The sequence below is a fragment of the Phoca vitulina genome, unplaced genomic scaffold, assembly GCF_004348235.1.
Source record: "Phoca vitulina isolate PV1807 unplaced genomic scaffold, GSC_HSeal_1.0 scaffold6, whole genome shotgun sequence".
In the NCBI taxonomy this organism is placed as follows: domain Eukaryota; kingdom Metazoa; phylum Chordata; class Mammalia; order Carnivora; family Phocidae; genus Phoca; species Phoca vitulina.
The window spans coordinates 57,506,117-57,521,224 of NW_022589709.1; positions in this window are offsets into that span (position 1 = coordinate 57,506,117).

Genomic DNA, 15,108 nt, shown 5'->3' on the forward strand with positions numbered 1-15,108 from the left:
GTACCCCCCGCCTGCGCCATTTTCAGCTCCCTCACCCGCAGGCCCGCAGCACTTCCGGCTCATTTACATACCTGATGAGCCTTTCTCGCCCCCCCCAGGATCTTTCCGCAGCCTACCCGGAATGCACCTTGTCAGCCTGGACACCAGGTGGGGGAGGGTCCGGGGCCGTGGGAGCGGGGCGGCGAGAGTTCTGACCCTTGGGGCAGGGGTGGGATTTGGGAGAGCTTGTGACTACAATTAAGGGGAAGCTGGCGACTTAAACACTGCTCCTGAACAATTAGTTGAGGGTCAGTTAAATAAAAGCCCCCCAGAGACTTCTTTGCAAGTACACGTACCCCTGTGGGCGCGTGGACACATGTGCACACACAAACAGGATCCACTCAGCAACTGAAAAGAGAAGGAGAACGAGAAAGAGAAGGAAAAACAGTGGCACTCCTGCGTCTCACAGGGGAAGACACATGAGAGGCTTGACCCCTTCATGTTACTTGCTGAGAGGCTTATGTGGGGTGAGGGACTGGGTCAAAACAGGGTCTGTCTTAGACACCTGTTCTTGCCACGGACTCTCCCAAACGCTTCCCAAAGCCCTAGAGCGCCGGATACACGTACCCACATAACTGCACATACACAGGGAAAATGAGCCTTCCTTCTTAACAGCTGCAGCTTCTTAACAGAGTGGACTTTCCACTGAGCCTGTCATATAAACTAGCCCACAGCCCCTGTCAAAGAGAATATTAAAAATCCAGGAAGAAGTTGAGTCAACAGGGCATAGCTTACCTAAAGTGGCACTTGGCCAGGCCACCTGGGCCAACAGAGGTTCAGGGGCTACTGAATTACCTCACTGTTCTGGACCAGAACAAGTAGAAACTTTTCTGAGCAAAAGAATAATCAGGCCAACCTCCTAGAGCCTTAGGTGTGAACACAAAGCTGAGGGTCAAAAGGACAGGACAGTGTCAGACCGACCTCAAGAGGAAGGCCTAGAATACACCATGACAGTGTGTCACGGCTGGAATGTGGGCTGAGCGTTGATTGTGCTGAAGGCAAACTGACCTAGTCCCCCGTACACAGATGTGAGAGAAAGAGGAGTGGGACATAAGTTTAGGGACGGGATCAGACACTCTCCAGGGAAGGATGGATGACAACTCCAAGCAGCTGTCTGGAAAGTTCAGGGCTGTTGAGCTGTTCCAGTGACTTTAGGGAATTAAGATGTTTGGGGTAGGAGTCCCAGACAAAACTCTGAATTTAGTCTAGTTTCCAGTTGCTCAGACCAAAAACCTTGGTGTCATTCTTGACACACATCTCCTCCACCCCCCACCCTCCCGCCAACATCCAGTCTATCAGGAAATTCTATCAGCCTTATTTTCTCGATATATCCATTTCTGCCCATTTCCCACCACGTCTGCTGCTATCTATCACCCTGGTCCAAGTCATCTTAGCTCTTACCTTGATTACTGACATAACTTCCCCGGGGTTTTTGTTTCCATCCTTGCTCACCTACAGCCCACACAGCAGCCAGAGCGATAGTTTGGTAAGTGATGAATCACTAAATTCTCCACCTGAAACTAATATTACACAGTGTGCTGACTGGAATTTAAATAAAAACTTGGAATTAAGGAGGGCATGTGATGTGATGAGCACTGGGTGTTACACGCAACTAATGAATCATTGAATGGTACACCAAAAACTAATGATGTACTACATGTTGGCTAATTGAATTTAAAATAAATAAATAAATAAATAAATAAATAAATAAATAAATAAAAACTTGAAGAAAAATATTTATTTGCGCAGCAAAAATAAATAAGTAAATAAAATGTAAGTCAACTTCTCTGCTGGAAATCCTGTGATAGCTCCCCTTCTCACTCAGAGGAAAAGCTGAAGTCCTTCCACTGCTTTACAAGGTCCTCTAGAGTGTGGCCCCCATGGCGGCGAGGCCCTCACCTCCTCCTCCTCTCAGCCTCACTCAGTGCACACTGGCCTCCTCATCTGCCAGGAACTGACCAGGACCACTCCTGCCTCAGGGACCTCCTCAATTGCAGTTCCCTCTGCCTGGGAATCTCTTCTCCAGATATATTCATGATTCACCACCTCAGCTCATTGAGGCTTCTTTTCAAATATTGACTTCTCATAAAGCTCTACCCCATTTAAAATTATAAGCACATACAAATCTCCCTTAAACTTCTCTATTTCTTTTCATATCATTTATCACTTTCTAATGTTATATTTAAGCACATTTACATATATTGAATGCATTTATTTTACATTTATTACACTTCCTATCTGTCTTTCCCCACACTAACATGCAAAGTTCCATGAGCACAAGGAGTTTTACATAATTTGTTTACTCGTGAAATCTCTGAGCCTACTAGATTGTCAGGCATTTAGAGGACTCTCAACACAAATAGTCTAAATAAATAAATATGGTCATTTAGGTCAAAAGCCATTGAATGGCTCCTTTGCCAGAGCAGGAGCTCCTCCATGAAAGGAAATGTGGCATCCATCCATTCACATATGTGGTAAGTATTTACTGCACACCTAATCTATACCAAGCACTATGCTGGAGTCTAAAATACAATGGTGAACAAAACATGTACAAGTTCCTGCCTTCATGGAACTTACAAATTAGTGACTAGAAACAGATACTCAACAAGTAACTGCACAAATGAGATCATTATAACTGACATAGTATACCATTAAAATAGTCCAGGAAAAACTTTATGTTTTGTATTGGGTTGGTGGTAGAGGAGATGGAAAAATCTAAGCAGATTAAAGATTATTTAATAAAGAGAACATAATGGGAGATGTCAATGTCTTAGATGGGGTTGGGGAGAATATATGACAAAGGTTAAGTCCCAAAGCTCTGGTTTAAGTAACTGAGTGGATGAAAGTACCCTTTGCTAGAGTAGTGTAGTAGGGCTGAATAATGGGCCACCAAATATATCCATGTTCTAATTCCTAGAATTTGTAAATGCTATCTTATCTGGAAAAAGGACATTTGCAGGTATGGTTAATTTAAGGGTCTTAAGAACAGGAGATTATTGTGGATTATCTGGGTGGGCCATAAGTGCAATCACATATAATCACATGTATCCATATAACACATGTATCCTTAAAGAGGGAGATCAAAAGATACGCAAACACACAGGCACAGAAGGCAGTATGAAGATGGAACCAAGAGAGATTTGAAGATGCTGGCTTTGAAGATTGGAGTGATGGATCACAAACCAACTGTGGTGGTTAATTCTATGTGTCAACGTAACTGGGCCTTAGGGTGCCCAGATGTTTGGTCACACATCATTGTGGGTGTGTCTACGAGGCTGTTTCTGGATAAGATTAACATTTATTGCAAGACTGAGTAAAATAGATTGCTTCCCTAATGTGGGTGAGCCTCAGCCAATCAACTGAAGACATGAGTAGAACAAAAAGGCTTAGTAAGAGGAAATTCCTCCAGCCTGACTGATAGAACTAAGACATTTGTCTTCTCCTGCCCTCAGACTGGAGCTTACACCACTGGTCCTCCTGAGTCTCTAGCTTGCAGATCTTGTAACTTCTCACCCTCCATAGTTGCGTACGCCAATTCCTTATAATAAAACCACACGTACACACACACACACACACACATACACACACACTATTGATTCCATTTCTCTGAAAAACCCTCGCTAATACACCAAGGAATGCTGGAACCCATCAGAAACTGGAAGGGTCAAGAAATAGATTCACCTCGAAAGCCTCCCGAGGAGCTGCAGTCCCGCTGACACCTTGATTTCAGCCCAATGAAACTGATTTTAGATTTCTGGCCTCTAGGACTGTAAGACTATAAGGCACTGCTTTAAGTCAATCTGACTGCAGTAATTTGTTACAAAAGCCATAGGACACTGACACAATGGGAATCACTATAAGAGGAGATAGGGGAGGCATCAAGATTTGGTTTGGAACATGGAATCTGGGATGCCTATCACACACCTAGGGATCAGGATTTGGACATGCAAGTATGGAACTGATGGAATGGTCTGAGCAGGTGTATAAACCCCGGGGCCCAGGGACTGGAATGCATAAGAAGCAGAGCAAAAAGGAAAGACGGATGAGCACCACATCCTCTAAGGCAGTCTCAACAGTGAGAGGTCAGGAAGAAGGATACCCTGAGAAAGAAACAGGAGAGCATGGGGGTGAGGCCAATGGAGGTGAGTGTTTTTGAATTACAGGGTCATCAACTCTGGAGCAGAACCCAGTGTGGAGGAGATTTAAGAGTGAATGGCTGATGAGGTAGAAACAGAGCCTGTGTGGGCAACTTATTCTTGAAGGATGTTTGGTTTGGAAAGTAAATAGAGCAGACAGTTGCAGGGAATATTGGCCCCGGGGAGGATTTTTTTTGTTCTTATTTTAAATAGGAGGGTCTAGGGCATCAGGGCATCGGGTGTGCCTTGAAAATGCCCCAAGAGAAGAGAAACAATCGGAAATGCAAGTGAGGGTGAGGTTGCCGGCCGAAGCCTGAGAAGGACTGAAAGGGGGAAGCATGCAGAGAGTAGGTCTCAATCTGTGCTGTCATTTAGGATTTCCTGGGGATAATTTTAAAATCCTGATGCCCAGCCTGCACCCAAGACAAATGACATCAGATTTCCTGAGTTAGAACCCAGACATCAGTCACTGTGAATGCTTCCCAGGAGATTCCAAAGAAGTGGGCCAGGGGCTTCAGAGCACACCCAGAAGTCATGGCCTTGAGTCCAAGGAGGGTCAGGCACAGGTGCGGGTAGGGTTGGAGGTTTGGTGGGTTTAAGTTAGGGAGTTGCCAACTTCACCTTGGTATTTTCAAAATTCAAGACAAGGTCATGTGCTAAGTATATCCTGAGCATATCATGGAATAAGGGGAAGAGTAAGAGCTGAAAAAAAAGGGAAAAAAGGATGACTTAGTTCATACTGAGAGTGGAAAAGGGGAGATGGCCAACTGGGGAAATGTGGCAAGAGCGCTGGAAAGGGCTATGAACTTACAGCTATACCATCCATCCAACCAGTCAACTGTCATTTGTCGGAAAGACACCAAACTAGGCAGTAAGGATAAAATATAAGCAAGACACTGTCCTCACAGATTTCACAATTCAATGAGAAAGGAGACATATATATAAAGAGAAGATTCAGGAACTTAACCCAATCAGCGATAGTGGGGGCCCTAACCCTTATGGGGACGGGAGGCATCTCCTCGCATCACAATACCTGGTACACAGGATGCCCGGAGCCGTGGTCATTGTACTCCCAAGAACTTGCCTGCTGTGGGGAAAGGGAGGACATGAAATTGACATGAAATGACAATTCGGCTTTTATTCGTCAGGCATGACTAAAGCAGCTGCAAAACCTAATGACCTATCAGCAGCACGGTGTCACATGGCGTCTCCAGGCAGGAGGAAGTCTCAGAGCTCTCAGAAGGGGTGCCAATGCAGAGGGCAACATGGCGTTTTCTACATGGTAATCTCCATGTGACATTCCGAAAGTAGTCACTAGGTGGCAGGATTTACATTTGCAAAATAACTGCCAATTGTTGGATAGGATGTAGGAACTAATCAGATACCAGCTGGTGCCCCAAACCAAACTTCCTGGTCTGCCCAGGGAGTTTCCTGTGCCGATGTGACCAGCCAGAAGAACAGTAAATAATGATGGTTTTAGGTCACTGTTTAGATCACTGTGAACTGATTAACCCATGGTTATTTAGTTTCACGTATCTCTAGCCTCTAAGACTATGTTGTCCAGTAAGGTGGACACTAGTCACATGGACCTCTTGAGCACTTGAAGTGTGGCTAGTGCAAATGAGAAACTAATATCTAATTTTATTTTCTTTAATTCATGTAAATATAAAAGCTGATATTCTATTTCAATTATTGAAAAACTTTCAGTTATGCTTAAAATCACTTGGGTATGTCAATCCCAAGTTGAACCCTTTTCAACTATAAATTTTCTGAAATCTAAATACAGACCAAGGGGGCACGTGGGTGGCTCAGTCGTTAAGCGTCTGCCTTCGGCTCAGGTCATGGTCCCAGGGTCCTGGGATCGAGCCCCACATGTGGCTCCCTGCTCCACAGAAGCCTGCTTCTCCCTCTCCCACTCCCCCTGCTTGTGTTCCCTCTCTCGCTGTGTCTCTCTCTGTCATATAAATAAATAAAATCTTTAAAAAAATAAATAAATACAGACCAAGAATTTCCAATGAAAATGTACTGTGAAATTGAGATGTGGTGTAAGCGTAAAATCCACAATATGAAAAATAGAAGGTAAGTATTTCGTTAATATTTTACACTGACTACAATGATTTTTACATTGCATGGAATTTTATATAATGTTTTGATATATTAGACTAAAATACATTACTAGCATTAATTTCACCTAGTTTTTAAATATTTTTAATGTAGGTATCTTAGCCTGCTGTAACAGAATACCATCAACTAACTGGTTTGTTTAAACAACAAACATTTACTTCTCACAGCTCTGGAGGCTGGGAAGTCTAAAATCAAGGTGTGACAGATTCAGGATCTGGTGAGGGTCCTCTTCCTGGTTTGGAGACAGCTACCTTCTTACTCTATTTTCACTTGGTGCAGAGAGAGATCATCTCTCTTATGTCTCTTAAAAGGGCACAAATCACATCACAAGGGTTCCCCCCTCATGACCTAATGACTTCTCAAAAGCCCCACCTACAAATACTATCAAATTGGGAATTCAGTCTTTAACATATAAATTTTGAAGAGGCATAAACATGCGGTCCATAACAGTGGGCTACAAGGAAATCTAAAAATACTTCGGTGGTTCCCATTGTTTCTCTTGAGCACTGTTGTTCAGAAGGATGTGTCAAGTTCGCCTATGCAATGGGCTTTTTGTTTAATGAGATGACATGGGGGACTGGGAGAACATAGGACAAGAAAGTGGCTAGGGAATGAGGCTGACCTGGGCGAGGGGAGGAGGTGTCACAGAGCAGTGGGCTGGCATTCCCCTACCTTGCTCCACTCTTACGCATGACACCCTGACCAAATGGGCATTTTTCATTTCTAGCCCAAAGGGACAGCAGATTCAAGTCCTGGGGAGACAGGGTGGCTGGGCAGGGTCTTTCAAATTTCACCCAGAGCCTTTTCTGTATACAATCCCCCACTTCTAAAGCTGGATCCCTCTCTGTTCTCAGGGGCACTGGTCTCAGTTCAGATCCTGTCCTAAGAGAGGATTGTCAAAGGGAGTAGGGGGAGCGGAGAACAGAGTTCAAAGATTTCTTCAAAGCATTGGGAAAAGCTGGTTGTTCTGACTGTTTTTTCTCTTCTTCAGATTTCCCTGTCACCTTCCTTCTCCTGTTTTATCTCTGGTGCCAGACTCCTTAGGTTCAAGCTCTACACATCCCTGAATGACCCTGAACAATTTATTTAGCTTCCTTGTGTTTCTTTACCCAGAAATGACTACTGAGAGTGTAGTCATAAAGATTAAATGAAAAAAATATCTGTGAAGTACGTAAAACAGTACCTGGCCATAATAAGCCCTTATGTGCTAGATACTATTATTATTTTCTCATACCTTTTTTTTAACTTCCTTATGAAGGCGATAAAGAGTTGGCATTCTAAGTCATAATTTTTTTATAAAACTAAAAAGCAAAAATACTTCCCATCCTAATTTTGCAGTTGAAAGTATAAAGAAAAAGTGACAAGCCAACAAAAGGTACATCTCTTCTGCAACTGTGAACCATGGTCAGGCTGTTTTACTGGTGGATTTCTGGGTTGGGAATGGGCCACTTCCTGCCGTGGGAAGCACCCAAACCCTCAGGGATCCAGATTTCCGCTCCATCTCATGCAGAAAAAACTGCCTGATGCTCAGGCGGCATGTGCAGAGCAAACTGTCATAGGTCCTAAGGGCGGTGGTAGTCAGTCATTCCTAACAGCACATTTTGACATGACAGCTGACTTCTCTGGATGCGCTGCCCCTGCTCAGGCTTCACATCTTTCTCAGAAAACCACAGCTTGGGCTAGCTCTAAGACAATTCCTGCAGTGGCTCCGACATTATTGGCTCATACGAAGCAAACATTGTTTGTCATGTGCTTGGTTTATTCTTGGCTCTCGAATACTTACCGTGCATATGTTTCAAAGCTACGAGTCAGCCTCACTTTACACAGCAGATACAAGAGTAGTTAAATTCTGAAAAATCAGGTCATCCAAAACTGCACTAGATTTGGTTACAGTTTAAAAGAGGGTAAGGTGCAGTCATGGATAAACTGAGTCCTTTGTTAAAATAAATCTTTCCATTTCATCAGTGTAACAAATTCCAATTTTTATGGTAGATTTGTTTAAAATGAATTAAACTATATTTAGAAAGTGAAAAGGAAAGTTTAGAATTTCCTCTTTCTTCTTCATCCCCCCCCCCTTTTTTTTTTTTTTTTTGGTTTGTTTCTTAATAGCCTGCAATGGGAAGGAACTGTGTTGCAAAGAGGAAGACTATGCTAGAACTGAAGCTATAATCACAATTTTCCCATTCTTGGCCTTGGGATTGGAAGTTTGATTGCATCTCCATGTAAAGACATTTTTTCTCTAATCTTGATGTTTATTTATGGCTGATCTCCACAGTCTATGTTTATGCAGGAATACAAAATGGATTTTCTCTCTCCTGTTGAAAATCCCAAGGCCAGTTCTTGGCTTCCTATTTTCTTCCCCACAGGTTCCACATGCTTGCATCTCATTTGAAAGAAAAAGCCAAAAGCTAAATGTGTACCATCTTGGAGGTGAACTGCCTACCGTGTCGGTCAATGTCAGGGCTGGGGGCATGGTGCATCTCAGGTATGCAGGGCCCTCTACTCCCTGACTTCCCTGCAGCCAGGCCCAACCCACTGGCCGGGCTCAGCTGACCACGGGGTCCCAGCCCCAGAAGTAGAGGAAGCTCGAGCCTCTTCCTTTGCCACTGTGCTGGCTGCTGACCTGATCAGGCATCTGGACAACCCCACAGGGTCTTGGAGGAATGGGGACCTAGGGAGAGAAAACACATGGCTGCTGCCCGGGCCTTCCAGAGACCAAGACACATGATGATCCTACAGAAAAAATATTCGGAAGAGTAAGGGATAAATGGGGTGCTAGGATGATGAAAAGCTGTAACTAAAGATGAGGCTCAAAAATAGAAAGGAATATGAAAATCCAAGAGGAAGAAAAGTTAGAGATAAAGATAATTGAAGCAAGAACTGAACGCCAACAAAACAGACAAACTTTGCAAGGAAAGGGTTTTCAGAAACGAAGTACGAGAGAAGTGGCATGGAAGTAAGGGCTCGTGTAAGCGACACGAAGGAGAAGAACGGAGAGGCATTTCCCTGAGCACAGAGGCCGGGCGACTGCAGGGCTTTGACCCACTCTCTCTCTGAACTGATGAATTCCTGTGATTGGGGTTGGCTTTGTCTTGTTTTGTAGGTTACAGCCCAGAGTAACTCAGTACACACTTAGAAACACAATATTTTTCATTATTTTGAAATAAAGCACTCCAAAGGCAAATTGTCCCAGACTAGCAAATCTTCCCCCCAAAACCAAAAACCTTCAATATGTTCCAACTATGCAGGACCTAAGAGAGACCTATTTGGAGTGTAATCAGGGTGTCTATTCGGGACAAACAGTGACTCTCTGGGGAAGTAAAAGGGGAGAGAGGTTGGTTCCAGCCGGGCCATGTTGCTTTGGGCACTTTTTGGAGACGCGAGCTATGCTTTAACATAGACAGAAGCTGGTGTGTGAGATTCAAGCCAGCTCTAGAAACGTGTTTACAAGACATGTGCAAGTGTTCAGATGTCGCCACAAGAAAAGCTCTCTGTGCAGAATCTTAACCTTCTATTTCTAGTTCCTCAGCTCTTCCCCGAAGCCCTTCATCCTCCACCCTGGGCACCCCCGTGCAGGCTGACTGCTCAAGAACTCATGTGATTGGAGACAGCCTCCTTCACAGGAGGCAGCAGCAGTAGTCATAGATTGGGCAGGCAAACCTGGTGAGCCCCCTTAATTAGCTTCTTTGTTTGTATAAATATTTCCCCTTGGCCCTACTTACCAATCGGCAGCCATGATGTTTCCCAATCACAACAATAAATGGGGCCTGGGGCAGCCACCTCCTGCTCCATCATTAAAGAGGACTATTTACAGTGGCCTTTGCAGTCAATCCATCTCTTTCGCAGTGGAAAGTCAACTGCAGCTCACAGTAGTCACTGGTTGTGAGCAAGGAAGCCCTTGGTGGTCAATAGCATTGGGCCTTCAGCGGCCCCAGCAGTGGCTCAGAGCTGTAGATTATGCACAATTAAGAAAATGCATCTGTGTGAAGCAAGGAACAGCCCACAGGCCTGGGGACCAAGTCAGCATGTCCTTGGCATTTACTAGGTCCAGATGTCTTTATCTTCTGGGCAGGAAGTCAGAGTCTGTCCAGATGGCATCTTGATTGCTTTCAGCCCAGCTGATTAAATTTCTAGGGCTGACATCTCTTCCAAATACACTCTCCATCCTCTGAAAATGTGGTTGTCAAATAAGTGCCAGAAGAATCCCTGCACACAACAGCTAACTGGGAGGGCTCGGATTGGAACCTGAGTGTCTGGGACATACACACTGTGCAAATTTCCTACCACATGGTTGTGGTTCTGGAATTCTTTCTGTTACAAGCAAGGGAATTTCTGGAAGGCAGTGTGGTGAGGTGCAAGAGCGTGACTCTGGGATCAGATGGAGCCCATGAGGAGTCATGGATTCTCCACATTCTGACCTGTGACCTTGAGCATATCCCTAAACCACTCTGGCCTCAGTTAGTCGCCTATAAATTTATGATAACAACAGGAACTTCCTTGATAAGTTGTTGTGAAGATTTTTTTGAGAATATGCATGTCAAGTGCTTCTAAGAGTACCTGGCTCCTTCCTAGTAAGGGTTCCTTGCATATATTTTCTAAGGAGTCTTCTTTAGTTTTGCTCCTAGCTTTACTTTGCCTTCGGAGGACCTGCTTCTTAGAAACAGAGGCCTGAAATGGGGGTGACGAACCAGCCTGGGCACCCACACATTCCTTATGTTAGAAGTAATAAATTATGGGCGCCTGGGTGGCTCAGTCAGTTAAGGGTCTACCTTTGGCTCAGGTCATGATCTCAGGGTCCTGGGACTGAGCCCCACGTCGGCCCTGCAGGGAGCCTATTTCTCCCTTTCCCTCTGTCCCTCTCCCTTCTTGTTCTCTCTCTCTCAAATAAATAAAATCTTTAAAAAATAATAATAAATTATTCTCCATAGTCCTTTACGGGTTACCCTTCTATCACAAGCACCCTTGAGAGGTAAGCAGGACAGATGCTATTTCTCTTTTATAGAAGAAGGGGAGACTCTGAGAGGCTAATGACCTGTCCAAGGTCACACTCAAGTAGCTGAGTCTGAAGATGGAAACCCATAAAGGCTGCTGAACTCCTATCTGCTGCTAATCCTACTCCCATGAGGAAGTCAGTGTTGCATGTGGTGTAGAGGAATTGAACAAAAGCTCCAAGCTCCCCTCAAACCACCACCATCTCACCCCCAACTAATGCCTCCCCTCATACCAATGGGACTTTTCTGGGGTTCACTAGAACGAAGAAAGGATGCCATCCTGCCATTTACCGAAATTGTCTCTTCCCTCTCTGCTAGTTCAGCAAGTACTTTCCTCCTATGCTTCACTGTAAAGGGCAAGGGAATTTAATCTTAATATGATGCTCACAGTAAAAAGCCTGACAAGAGACAGGATGTGAAAAATGTTCCAGAACGGCTGAAAATAAATGGTTTACTAATAATATGAATATGAATAATCTCAGCTCTTGGGAATGTCAGGCTCATGTTGTTCTTTTACATGCTTAAATTTAAAAAAAAAATGACAGGCTTGGATTAGATTATTTTAAAGCTTAGTTTTAGTTTTAAAATTTCTTATATTAATGTACGACTATTAGGACCACTTTATTTCAGAGTTAAGGGTTTATCTTGGAATCCCAATACCCAGTCCTATTCTCTAGTCCCTGTATCCCAGTGCCTGTTAATATATTCATTTAAAGCTTGAGAGAAAAACCCTAAGGAAGCCTTTAACATTTATGCCTTTATAAGACATACCAGATGAAAGAAAAGTTACTAAATGGCACTGATATTATGGTTAATTGGAAGTTAAAACTTGATAAATATTCTTATATATTACACATATTTCCAGAACCATATGTGTAACCAGATGACCACAGATAATAATGAAACCTAGATTTGGGGAAATGTGAGTTTAAAACATCTGTTTTTAAATGGTTATAAACTTAAAATGCTATAACTTTTAAATCCAGTTTAAGTGGTTATAATTCCAGGGAGTGGCTATTTCTGATACCAGTCATCTTGGAAAGGCGTGAATCGTGGGGCAGGATATGCAAACTGTCCCTGGATTGGGCAAGAAGAACTCCCCCTTTCTCTGAGAGCAAAGGCCAAGGAGGCCTGGGCTCTGAGATGTGAAAAGGCCTGGGGCATTTTCGTGGAGGAGAAGCGAAGTCCCGGGAACTCGGGTTCACGGACCATGTGAAGATACGGTGCCTGCTTGGTTAATGGTGGTGGTGGTGGTAGTGGTGACAACAGAGCCATCAACCACAGCATAGAGAAACAGGCAGTTCTGGAGCAAGAGGATCAAGGGTGGCATGGCGAAGCCCTCAACACAATGAGCTGGAACTCGAGCACGAGGTAAGAAGAGCCATGTCTCCTCTCCAGGTCTGTCTAGCCTGGGGACGTCACAAGAGCCACCAACCGAAAGGCAAAGGCGTAGAGCATGACGAGAAGCCTTGAGGTCTCTGATCTAATGGGCCCACAGGCAGCACACCAGGAAACCCTGGGAGAGAGTGGGGGAGGACTTAAAGAGGGCTTTACTTCTGGACGTCATTGCTCCGAACCTTAACGGTCTAGTAAAATAAACAAATATGGAGAAATACAACAAAAAGGCATAAAATTGATCATAAGATGCATTAGAATATTCAAGTTTAAGTAGAATTTTAGATGCAAGTAGATTTAGCCATCTGGGGGTGGGGGAGGAACCAGGGAGGAAGGGCAGGCATGACCCAAAAGCAGAACAAAAACTAAATGTACAAGAGAGAAAAAAAAAAAGATAGGACAGTTGTACACCACCTGGTGCCCATAAGCTGTAGATGGAAATTAAGCATCTAGTTCTTCACTAAAGTTAGAAGACAGAAGCATATTTTGGTTTGTAAACCCTTGAAAGTAGGCATATTAGCCCTTGGGTTGTAGCAAAGAAAGGGCTTGAAGAGGCAAACAAGGTATCCAAGGTATCCTAGGATCCCAAGTCACTCCCCCAGACTATAATCAAATGGAAACATGAGAAATTGAGGGCATGGGCCTCCCAGACATGAAAGCGGGCAGTTCTGGGAAGTCACCCATGAGGTGGCAGCTCACCCAATGGATGAAGGCATGGGAACATGGGGCAGTAACTGCCCTGGTTACTGGTCCATAGAGATAAATGAGTTTCTAATGCCTTTTCTCACCTTCTCCTTTCTCTTTCCATATCTTCAAGAACTGGCTCTTAAAATAGGGGACAGCAGTTCCATCCCTTAATGGCTCTGTGAATCGGTTGGGATCACAGCAATCATGACGTCCACCACTCCAGCCAAACCTCTCTCTGTTTTATATTTGCCAAGAAGGGGCAAACCCACCTGGAGTAAGAAAGAGTCATTGTCAACAAATAGCAAGTACAAACCCATTATATTGGCTCAAGTCAATCAGTTACATAAGTAAAATGGAAATCGCTGCTTTGAAAAGTGCCTTACAGATAAGCTAGTCTAACTCCATCATTTGACAGATGAGGACATTAAGACACAGAAGGACCTTGCCAGTGACTCACAAGTTAATGGCAAAGCTAGAACTAGAATCCAAGTCACTGCTTTCCTTGGGAGATTTGGAAAATATTCAGATAGACTGTAAGGGATTCGGATGCATGCAGGTATGTAACAGTTGGAGGTACTAGAGGTTTTTAACCTGGGAAGGGGATGATTCAGAGACATCTTAACTACTGTCAAATAGCTAAAGGACCAGCAATAGATAAGGGCTTGAACTTGTCCTGTTGGCTGGAGGAAAGGAAGATCATTGGAGGGAAGACTTTAGTGTGTTGGTGGTTTAGGTTTTAAACAGTCAAACTTTGCCAAAACAATTTGTTGGGGGACAGTAAATTTTCTGTCACCTGAAGCATTTCAGAATAGACTGGGAGGTAATGTAGTGTATATGTTTTGTCTGTGGAAAGGGGTGGGGCAAAGGGTGTGGAGGAAAGAATTCAGGCATGAAAATCATTTGGATGGGGTGACCTTTAAGAGCATGTGATTCTTTACAACCTGGTACTAAATAAGGGTTTCATTCTTGCCTTTGAACTCTAAAACCTATCTTCCCATCTGTTTGCAATAGTTTAAATTTTAATCTATTTCATATTTCAGGGTATTATGCCCTGAATATTTGATCTGAATGCTGTGGCAGAAGGTCACTCATACTCATTTATTTTCTTTTACTCTTATACACTTGCAGTGAGTCTTTTGAATCCATTATGCAAATGCATGCAAACCATATGCAAATAGTGTGGCCTCTGAAAATGACAAAATCCTATGGCCTTAACTGAGCCATCAAACCTTTCTTTAAAAAGAAAAGTAATAAAACCTTTTCAACGTCTCTGGGGCAGGAGACAATTTCCTGATAGTGATATTTACATGACATTGGAATTGGTTAATCAGAGGAGTAACACATTCTTTATATTTACATAGGACTTAAAGGTTAAGAAAGCATTTTCACATGTGTGGTCCTGTTTGATCCTCATAATTACCCTGTAAGGTCAGCAGAACAGGAATTGGAATTCCTGTTCTATTTTTCAGATGGGAAATAGACTCAAAGTGACATGACTTGCCCAAGTTCATTTGGTTGGTAATCAGTGGACTTGAGGCCGAGAACTACACTCCTTCAAGACCAGAGCTCTTGCTTTAAAGACATGCCTTTAAAGCAAGGTGGGCTGTCATCGAGTTTGCTTGCACTGTGTTTTACCAAAAGCATCTTCGGAGGTGCTCCCGTCATGAGGATGGCATTGGAGGGGTGAGACTAGAAAAGCCTAAATATTTGTAGCAGCCCTAGCACAATGCCCAGGC